The sequence below is a fragment of the Brachionichthys hirsutus genome, chromosome 20 (genome assembly GCF_040956055.1).
Source record: "Brachionichthys hirsutus isolate HB-005 chromosome 20, CSIRO-AGI_Bhir_v1, whole genome shotgun sequence".
NCBI lineage: Eukaryota > Metazoa > Chordata > Actinopteri > Lophiiformes > Brachionichthyidae > Brachionichthys > Brachionichthys hirsutus.
Window position 1 is genome coordinate 2,437,232 of NC_090916.1, and position 11,139 is coordinate 2,448,370.

The window sequence follows — 11,139 nt, forward strand, 5'->3', positions numbered from 1 at the left end:
ACATCGTCTCCTGCTCAGATCGTTTTTGTGCAGATGAAACGGTCGTCATCCAGGAGTACCTCACACTGTATCGTGACAGCCATGCCTTCAATCCGGAAGCTCACAGGGACGGATATGTCTCTCACATACTTGAGGAGAAGATGCATAGATTTTGGCACGGTGGAATATGAGCTGCAGCTGGCTGGTCCTCTGCAGCCAGCAGCTACAGTCAGCTTCATTCTTTATCCCCCCCCACCAGTCACCATCCCAGGGGAAACGGGAACTGGCGTGCCATTAAAGATGCTTTGAACAGAGACGACTGTCAGCATGGCTGCCTCCGCTTTTTAGTAGTGAGGGAACGGAAATACACAGATCTGGGTGGAATGAGGACAGAGTGAGCAGCCTTTGGAAATATTTCTCTCTATTTCTTGTGTACTACCGATGTGTGATAGATAGCAGCGTGTCTGGTGGGGGGGCGGGGGGGGGGGGATTCTTTTTTTGCGGCAGACAGAAGATAAGAAGAACAACAAACTTTTTCCACGGGACAGAGACAGCAAAGAATAAACAGTGCAGCTATAGAGACCGTAGAGAATTATCACTGAGGAACGTTTTTAAGGACCGGAGTTAAGCGAACTCTTTTATGTTGCATGCTTCAAGAAGAGTTTGTCCCATATTCCAGTGCTTTCTTGACCTCAGTGACATCTTAATCACGCAATCATCTCAGACATGCAGCACACTGTGAGGCGAGCCAGCGTGTAACCAAGCCCACAATGATGTCATGTGTGTTCAGCGGCCGGTGAAGTGCCTCGGCCGAGGAGGTGACCTCATATCCTTTTGCATTCAAAGGAGTTTTGGGGACTTTCTCGGGATGCCTTGACGTGGCTAAACGTTAGATCCACATTACAAGATGATGTTTGCTCGATTCCATATCAGAAAACAAAACAGAGTGAGGACAATTTGTATTACCGTTGTGGAAAAATAACTTTCACGGCAAGACGCATTGCCGTATATACAGGAAACATCTTTATTAACATAGGGCCGTATCCTGCAGAGGAGAACATCAGTAGACTGGATGTTTCGAATGCCTGTCACAGAAAAACAACACCAAAGAGTCATCTTGTCTCTTTTTAGAATCATTATTCACATCAATCTGGCTCATGCCACACATCCCAGCAATCACCCAAGAAAAGACGCGTGCTTGTTTTCAGTAGCATTTCGCGCTGCAACCTTCACGCTTCATTCCGCATAATGTTGAATGATTGCGCTCGTTGTTTGTCTGCGGCGTCTCTGAACAAACATGTGCCCCACCCTTCCTTGGCGAGCACCACCGCCGCGTCTGGTACTACCACTGACGAGGGATCAAAAGCTGCCTTGTAAACAAAGCCATGAAAAGGGTTGCGTTACGGATGACACCCTCGGTTAATTACAGCTTCTTTCACGCAAAGCTGGCCTCGCTAGATTTCACCACAGAGTGACCGTCAGTCAGCGATGCAGGCTTGTCACCAAGCTGCGCTTATTTTTATAGTTAAAAACCATTAAATAGAATATTAAATAAACATGGCATTTGCCACTTCCTGAAAGCTGAAAGACTGAAAATCATTGAGCCTCTTTTGTTGTTAATGACACAACCGAAAGGTCTTAAGAGGAATTTCTGTGCTTGGAGGACTGAGAGCTCACAGCAGGCCACGTGCATTACATGACCTTTGACCTTTGCCAGCACGATCAAAGAAGCCACACTAAATTTAGCCTTTTAGTGAACGGTTCAAACGATGTTACAGCAAACCGTCATCCAGCTGCTCTCTTCACCCAGCCGTCCCAGATTGTCACGAGGAAACGTGCGTTATTGCAGAATCCACAGTGAAAAGTACGAACTAGAACATGTTCAGTGTGTTTTTTACTTGTTAATGGGTTATTCAGAAAGTTCAACCAACAACCAGTGTCCAACAGCAACCCGCCCAAAATAGTCGTTCTTTCAATACGTCTTCCAGCGACAGGAGGAGGAGGAGGAGCTACTCGTCTGTATTTGTTTGTTTGTCTTGCAAGATATCTCAGAAAGCCTTTCTATATGACATAAACTGTCTATTGGGAGGGAAGTGATATATATATATAAATATTGATGACAAAAAGGAAACGTGGCACTGCAGATCAGGGTCACTCAAACGCATTTCATGTATCTTTGAAAGGAAACCTGAAAATAATTGTGCAATCGTTCCCGTTTCGGTGATGATGGCGTTGGTGGTGCGTTTTCTTTCTTTGATTTGGTTTAATATTTTAGCCCCCCCCCGTCCTCCCTTTGGTCTTCTTATAGGGCAGCTACATTCCCAGAAGTGAATGTCATCTGTCCATACTGGACATAAAAGTCTTTCCCCCTTAAAATCCCACTGGGTTATGAGCGCTGACATTTTTTCCACAGAATTTTCTTTGAAGTCCTCGCTTGGATTTAGCAGAGGAAGTCAATGTTTGCTCGGGAGAAGGCTCACGGAGAGCGGCATGTGGGTGGACAGAAATAGCTGCAAAAACATTCTCTCCTTTTTAGGTGGGAGGGTGTGACATTAGGGCAACAACAGAGGCAACCAATGACATCAGGATCAAGCACACATTTTTGTACACAGGCGACCCCCACCCCCCCCCACCCCCCACCCCCGTGGCATTGACGCATCAAGATTAAATGATGTCATCCTTTAAGGAGCTCTTCTGTGGTTCCCCTTCTGGGACCCTTGCGACCCTTCAGGGTCACGTATTAAGGGAGTTCACGCAAGGCTGCAGCCCAGATGGCCGACAATGGGAGTCAGAGGTGCAGAGAGGTTAAGCCAACGCGTCGCAGCATTCCTGCTGCATGTTGTCAGGCTGAGCCGGGGAAATCCCCTCCAGGGTTGTCAGGTGCTTTGTTCACCAACGATGAGGCCGTCGATGACGAATGGGACAATTGATGGCTGTGCAGCCTTGCTAGTTTTATATTTAATGTTAAACTGGTGCATAGACAACACAACTTATTCGTTACATATCAGGGCTGGCAGAAATAGTTACTCTTTAAAACTGATTGTAGTTTGAGCTAAGTTTTTTTTTCAAGTTTATAAATTACCAGCCGGAAATGTATTCAAGGTTATTCCTGAATTTTGGGTGCAGGTGGAGCAGTGGTTCGCGCTGTTGCATCACAGCAAGTAGGTTGCTGGTTCAAATCAAAATTGAGGCCTTTCTGTGAGGCGTTGCATGTTCTCCCTGTGTCTTTGTGTCTTCTCTCTGGGTTCTCTGGCTTCCTCCCACCACCAAAACATGCAAAATTAGGTGAATTGATTACGCTAAATTGACTACAGGCGTGTGCAGGAAGGATTGTCTGTCTATATGTGGCGGCTTGTCCAGGGTGTGCCCTGCCTCTCACCTGTAGACTTCTGGGATAGGCTATTTATTCTCTCCAAAGTTTGTTTAGAATTTTAGAATTCTCTCCAAAGTTTGTTTAGAATCTTGATTATTCTGTCAAACCGAAATTTGTATTAAAATTCTTTGGGTAAATATTTTGCTTTTAACGTATTCAAACATGTTTTATAAAAAAAATTAAAATGACAACAACCCATTTCTGCCCCCTAATATCGCTCATCTTTTTGCAATCATTATCAAAATTACGACACCAGGAACTAGTTGAAAGAAAAACGTTTTCAGCATTCAAAATTTCGGTTTGACAGCAAAACACGAGTCGTCTCTTTAGCTCTGCAGCCTGCCAAGACCCAAGTTCTATTAATTTTTTTATTCGTATCTCAGTTGCTTAGAATTTATAAAAATGTATTACTGTATTATTATTATTCATTCATTTTTTATTTTAGTGAATTAGTATTTAAAACTAAACAATTACTAAACAATGAAATGAGAATGAAGCAGTTTTAGGCAAAATATGACAATTTGAAACTTAAATTCTCCAGTGAGGAACAAAGTAGAAAGCAATTTTCCTCATATGAAGACATGGCTGTCCCCAAGGCTGTCCCCATGTCTTCATATGAGGACTGATTTGAGTACCGTGAATTTTTACAACAAGATAGAACAAAAAAAAACGTTTCTACAAATAAGAGCAATAAATTCATTCATTAAATTCATTAAGTGAATTATGAGGTCCAGAGAAGTATGAAGATGAACTTATCTGAGGACACCAGATGTTCATTTATCACGTGTTAAGCTTGCATAAATTAACAGAATCCAGCCAATCGCACAACTACATGGTTCTAAATGGGTGGGGTGTGTTATTACAGTGTGATAAATTCCAAAACATTGGTTGATGACATCTTCACATCGTGTCTGCAGGTAATAATTTTAATGGCTCTTTAAAGAAAAAGTCCATCAAGATGAATAAGAGGACCAATAAAAGAGGAGACGCACTATTCATTCAGACGTTCCTCAACCTAAATCAGTAATTAATGTATTTTTAATGGTGTAGTTTTTATTTTTAAATGTAATTTAAGGTCTATCATAAATCAAGAGTAGTTCTTACGCTGTGCTGCAGTTACTCCGTTTTTCCCCACCAAGGTCCATTCCAGGAACAACATCTTTGCATTTCCAAAGAAAGAACGGCCTCTCAGTGTGGAAATCTGTTATACCAGACTTCAGCTAACATCTTAATGTTCTCGGAACACCGACCCGTTAGATCCGGAGCTGGTCGAGGGAGTAGGATTCCTCTAGCCAGCCAAATCTTTGTGACCGCTGTTTTTACACACAATGCAGTCTAGAATGAACAACTGAATTACAACAATGGACGAGCAAAACAGCTGCAGCCTTTTTGCACTCTTTTCCACGAATGAAGTCCAAATCAAAGTAGGTGGATTCTGCCTAGTGTTCTCAGAGGGGTTCCTCCAACCTGGAACCAGCACCTGGTTCACTTTGGGTAAAAAGGAACTGAGTACAAGAACCCTGAGAATAGGATTAAGCACCAAGTGGAAGCACAGGTGCCAGATAATATATTTTTTTTACATCTTAATTAGTGCTCCTGATATCCATTCAGTCTGGGGGAAATCGCGTTACAAACAGCCCTGAGGTGACAGGAGCTGTCCCGCTCCTGTACCGATTCTAACGCGTGTTTAATGAGTCCATCAGACTGACAGCAAAGCATCCTGGGGGAGGACCATGCCATCACGATTACCAGGGTACCACAGAGGAATGTCTCTGGGTTGAGAATGCCATCTGTCACCTCATGCAAAGCGTTTGTTTACCAAACAGGGAAGCAAGGTTTCATTCATGAGCAAGATCACCTGCTTGCTGTTTCGGAAAAGGCAACTTCCCCATCTTTGCACTGCATTAAGATTTTAATGACTGATGCTACATCATGTTAGTCAGCGGCACAGTCTCTCACACGTCAGGTGAGATAATTAAAGCAAACCTGATGTATGTCAACTGAAATGCACATTTCAGGGTTGAAAAGGTCAGTATGGGAGACGCTCGTGTGGTAAAATCACTCATATAAAATGAATATTTTCACCATCTTTGTTTTTTGTTTTTTGTTTTTTTTACGCAACGCATCCTCCACCTGAAGACGCAGAGCTTTTCATCCATCGCCATGACTGCCAGCATGTAAACATCACATCACATCACATGTCATCATTCGGTAATTAGCTTTTATCTCGCTCTGTGAGCAGGTGCAGCTTTCTGCAGCAGCGAAAAATCAGAAAACCAGGTCAAAATGCGTACATGTGAGACTGGGTGTGTTTGATTTTCCTGAGTGCACTTGAGCTCTTTGACACTACAAATCTGAAGCATATACATAACAAGGAACTATAAGGAAAGCTAATCCTGCATCATTTAGCATTACTCAAACCCAACAACAACAACACTATGTCCTTTTTATGCAACATCATATTTATAAAAGCTATCATCGCTAAAAGCGCCTCGTAATTGTAACATTTCCACAGAGATATCAATATGAAATTCAACTGTTTGTAACAGAGGAATAATGCAAAAAACAAACAAAAAAACGAGCATTTCAACAGCTTCAGTCTGCGTGTTGAATAAGTAAATAACTGCGAGCCGTGTGTTACGTTTCCTCCACGCTTTTAGCGGCCATGCTGCCTTGTTGCTCGTGTTGGCATTCTGCATGACATTCATGGCCAGTTGTTCTTTCTGCAGTTGTAACATGTGCTCTAGTGTCTGGTCGACTTCCTCGAGGCGTGAAAGGGAAGCCTTTCTGTGCCCGAGTGAGTCAAGTGCGTGACAGATGGAAAGCAATCATATGATAAGACAGACGCTTATGGTTTCTGAAAGCTCTTTTTGCCCAGATACAGCCTCTGTGCATGTTCTTATGTGTGTGTGTATGTGTGTGTGTGTGTGTGTGTGTGCGGTGTGGGTGGGGGGTGGGAACTTGTTTACGGCTCATACATACTGCTTTGAGTCTTCTCGACAGGGGAAGAAAGGCAGCCTACGAGAAGTTGGCTGAGTGAAAGTGCAGCGGTGAGTTTCAGGGATAAAAATACTGCCGGTGAGCAGCCTGGATCTCAGCAGTGAGACGAGGCGTACAACAGCCTCTGGGCTTTGAAGCATCACTATCACCAATCAGGCCCACTGCGCTGCAGCAGGTTAAACCTCATCTCCATAATATGCAAATGCATGGTAAAGCTCTGGGTTAAACTTTATGGAATGGCATAGTTACCTTCCATTAGAGTCAGGTGTTTTTTCGCAGGCATGCATGCACTCGTCTTGTTTCTGGATCCCCTTTGGATAAAACTGCACCACGGGATGCGTGATTTTTAAGCACATCTGACGATGACGGACGGATAGAAATGCTTATGCCCCAAAAAGCTGCCTGTAAAACAGATTCTAATGCATTTGTAGAGAGACGTAGGGCTTGTGTGAAGTCAGGGAAACCTTGAATGAGAAACTCAGCGAGGGATTCGGTGCCAGCCAGCCAGCCAGCCCTGCAGCCTGGCAGCGCAGCTTGATTGGTCTCAGTGGGCAACTGGGATGAAGGGCAGAAATCCCATCTACATATGCATGCATGCACACAGGCAACGCTGGCGAGGGGGGGGGGGGGGGGGGGCATGAAGACTCAATGATGTCAACAAATGCTTTAACAACAAGTGGACATCTTTAAAAAGGAAAGCAGCACAAAGAAGAACCATGTCCAAACACACACACACACACATATTATAACACATAACACCCACATGCAAACACCCACACACAGTAGGAGTCTCACGCATCACAGCTATGAGCACAACATGGGGGGGGGGGGGGGGTGTTCGCATTGCCTGCATGTTCAGAGCCTATTCAAAAGCTAATTCTTCTCTGCTGTGATTGAAAGAGCCTGACCAGCCACCTGCACTGAGGAAGAGGAGGACGAGGAGGATCACGGGAGGGAGGGAGGGAGGACAGGAGGAGAAAGAAAGGGAGGAGGGGCGGTAGCAGTAGAAGAATGACATCACCTTCCCTGAAATGTCACCATTATCTCAAGCCTCAGCTTAGCCGTCTACAGGGGTGACATCATCCTCTGCTTGCCCCTCCCCCCTCTGTTCTCGTACTTGGCGAGGGAGGATGTTTGTGTGCGTGCGTGTGCACACAGGCACGCACGCGTGTGTGCAAGACAACAGTTTGAAGGAAAGCGTGAGTGGATGTTTGTCTTTCACCCTCTGATCTGTCAAGGAGAGTTTCATGCTGATTAAAATGTGCTTCATCGTGAGTAGCGCTTTGCTTTGTGTATATTCGGTCAAATCTGAATAAACAATAGATGTGACCGATTTAGGAAGTCAGACTGTTAAATAATTAAACCAAATGCTTAAAGAGGCAGATCATCCAGATGAAAAACAATAACTCCTCTTTCACGTCCGGCTTGTTAGTTTCTCTTCTTTATCTATGATGCAGGAGACATTCCAAACGGTTTAGCGAACGGCGCTAAGGTTAGCGGAACACCTGCTTCTCACCTGAAAGTCCAACAAGACTCAGACTCTGATTATCAAGGTGCAAACATGCAGTCTTACACGATACAGATAGGCGAGCATGGACGCCCCAAACCAGACGCTCTCTGAAAGCCTCACTGAGTGCAGCATTCCAGAAGTTTGCTGCTTGCTGCATCTGAAAGATATTTAACCATACAAATTAGTTTCTGATTTGTGTGAACCGAACCTGTACTTTTTGTGCAGTACCTTTGGCCCATGCAACCTATATGATCTTATTATGGGCTTAGTGTGCCAACAACGAGCCGCTGCATCTCTCTCCTGTTGATTAAAGGACTATTCCCCTCAAAGAGGCAAGGATTTAATAAAACAAGTTCCTCACAATAATGCCGGACAAACCCGAGTTGAGTGACGGCGGCGCACAGGCACACAACGGTCTGCCTAACAACCCATCGCCCATCGGGTCAGAGCTTCTGGAGATTGACCTCTGTCATGTTATTACACTATCTGATGCCCACCCTCCACAGCTGACGCTAGTTAAATCCACTGAAGCATGCCAGCCATGCCATCGCTGCCCATAATACGTGTCCCAACACTCCCCGAATATAATCTGGATGACGGCCCTCAGATGCCTCTTTTACGTCGCGTCGAAGGAGAGTAGGAGTGACAGGTAAATGTATCGTCACATTTTATCACGACTCAAGTCCAACTGGAAGTAAAAGAGGCTCTGCTGTAAGAGCCTTTATACTTTAAGACTTTTTATCACCGTCAATAGGAATTGGTGGTTAGTTTGTGAACTCGCATCCCTCCGGGGAAAGCCTTGGAGGCCTCGGGCTTTGTGGCCCAGTTGGAAAGTAAAATAAAGATCGGTGGAAGGGCGGTGACTTTGTGCAAACACAGGGTTTTAAGTTACAGCTGCAAAAATAACTTTGTACTCAGGCATTTTTAGCAGGTGTGCGACCTGGAATTTAAACCTCATTTAAGGTCAGCCCACGAAAATCTCCTGAGTCAACGAAATCTGCATCCCAGGTCTGTCACGTCTATAGGTTTATTATAACCCACTGTACTAGAAGCAGTGGGCAGTTCTAACTTAAACCTCGAGACACGTGTGTATTGTGGATAGAAGAATGTATGGGTGTCCTCTCAGCTCTTTGCTAAAGTCTTTGTTATTTTCTAATTTGTTGTAAAATATATATATATATATATATATTAGATACGTCATATTCATAAAATGACTAAGGTTTTCTGCTTTTTTCAACAATACTTTTTTGGCAAGTTATAAAAACATGGGGAATAATCACTTTGTACTTGGATATTGCAATATCTGCAATATGTAGTACTTTTGTTTTTGTTCCGTTTTTTTTTATAATCAATCACAATTCATTTTTTAAATCTCTGAATTGTCATGCTGGGGATCAGTACAGTGGATCTAAATCGATAAGAGGTTTTGTTTCACTGAAAAGTATCCTCAATTTAAAAATAAATACATAAAATAAATCACTTCTGGTATTTTAAGTCAGACATTTTCCAAAATTGACAAAGTTGAAAAAAAAGAACTAGAAGAAAACAGTCCATATTTTATGCAACGTTATGAATGCGTAAACACTTAATAGTCTTTGCGATGCTATTGAAGGCGTTGTGTTTACTAGTCTAACCTGTCTTCGGTGACCTGCTGCCGTTAACCCATTCAGCCAGAGGTCATTCAACTGTGACCTCTACTCTTTCCTGCAGCAGCTTCAGATTGTATATTATTTTACAAAGCAGGTTTCCATTCAAAGTCCTTCTTTAACAAATATATGAGGACATGCTTGTGCATTTAGTCCTATTGCTGAACTCTCATGTGGGCCCCCTCCTGTGTCCCACCTCTATTGTAATGCAGGGTTTATAAACCCTTCCTGGCCGAGGCCACTTCACACCTCGGTGAGCACTGCGGACCCCCGCTGAGTTTGGATGGGAATCAATGACCGCCTCTTTTCAGAAGAGGGGTTCACACACACATGCACGCACACACACGCGCACACACACACACGCACTAGAGAATGACACACCTGCTGCTAAGTTCTGTTTCTCCGTCAGCGCTCTGTCTCCCTGCTCTTTGTCTTGCAGGTGTCTGTTCCTCTGAGTGAAAAAGGTGAGCAAATAGCGAAACAGAGGCCGGCCCCAGCGAACTATTACTCATAGAAGCGATGTCAACAGCACTTTGACCCCAGAGGTCATCACCGTAAGAATGCAGACTTAATGACCATCAGGGGAAAGATAAATATTCCAGACATTATTCCAACAACAGGAGGTGCAGCAAAGATATGAGTAAGTATAAGGAGGGTGGGGTGGGGGGGGGACGGGTTCACCAATAAGATCAAAGCATTCCATGTCACCCATTTGCACAGCTAAGCTTTAGGGTGGGGATTTCAGTCATTTGGGTGGGAATCACCAGAGCTTTTAAAACACTCTGGAAATAGAAGTCAAAATTACGTTCCTGGCATGTTAAACAACAATATTTGTCCTCCTGGGGAGTCGAACACTTTGAAATGGGTCTGGCTCTGTGTGTGTCATGTGGGTAGAATGAGAGGACTCTACAATTTTTAAAGGTGATGATACAGTATATATTTTGCGCATCAGCCGATCACTTGTGTTGTGAATCCTCTTGTGGACAGAGACAGAACTGCTGCAAGACCACAGACATTAAAGGACTTACTGTAATGACATTGCGAGGACATTAATGCAAAGACAACCACTGCTCTGTCAACACATATGTGAGCAGCGGTGAACAAGCACGCCAACTCAGTATTTAAATTTACAGTATTTTTGTCAGGTTTTTGATGTTCTGTACTGTAAATATGTGTAACAGCGTGACTTATTTTACAGTTAAGGATTTGACAAATCACATGATCAGATTAGAAAATATGTTACTAAAGTACTATTGGCTGAGATTTCACACTTTTTTTTTTTTTTTTTTTTACCGTATACTGCATAATCACCACGTGTAAAACACGAAATGATATTATTTTTAGCTGCTTTTCTGCCCCTTCCTTCAGCACCCCAGGCTCCCCGGAGGACAGACGCTGCAGGAACATGTCACACAGACACCTGTGTGCTCTGACTACATGTTTCTAGACTGGGAGGAGGACAAGGGGGAGGGGTGTTGATTTAGGAGTTTCAGTTCAGTTTCAAAACTATGTGCTAATGATCTGATTGAGCCCGGCATACAGTGAAATAATTGTCACTGCTAAAGCTGACCCAGGGTCTGCTACTGTCTACAAATCCCAGCTTGTTGGGCACCTGTTGCAGATTCTTGTCC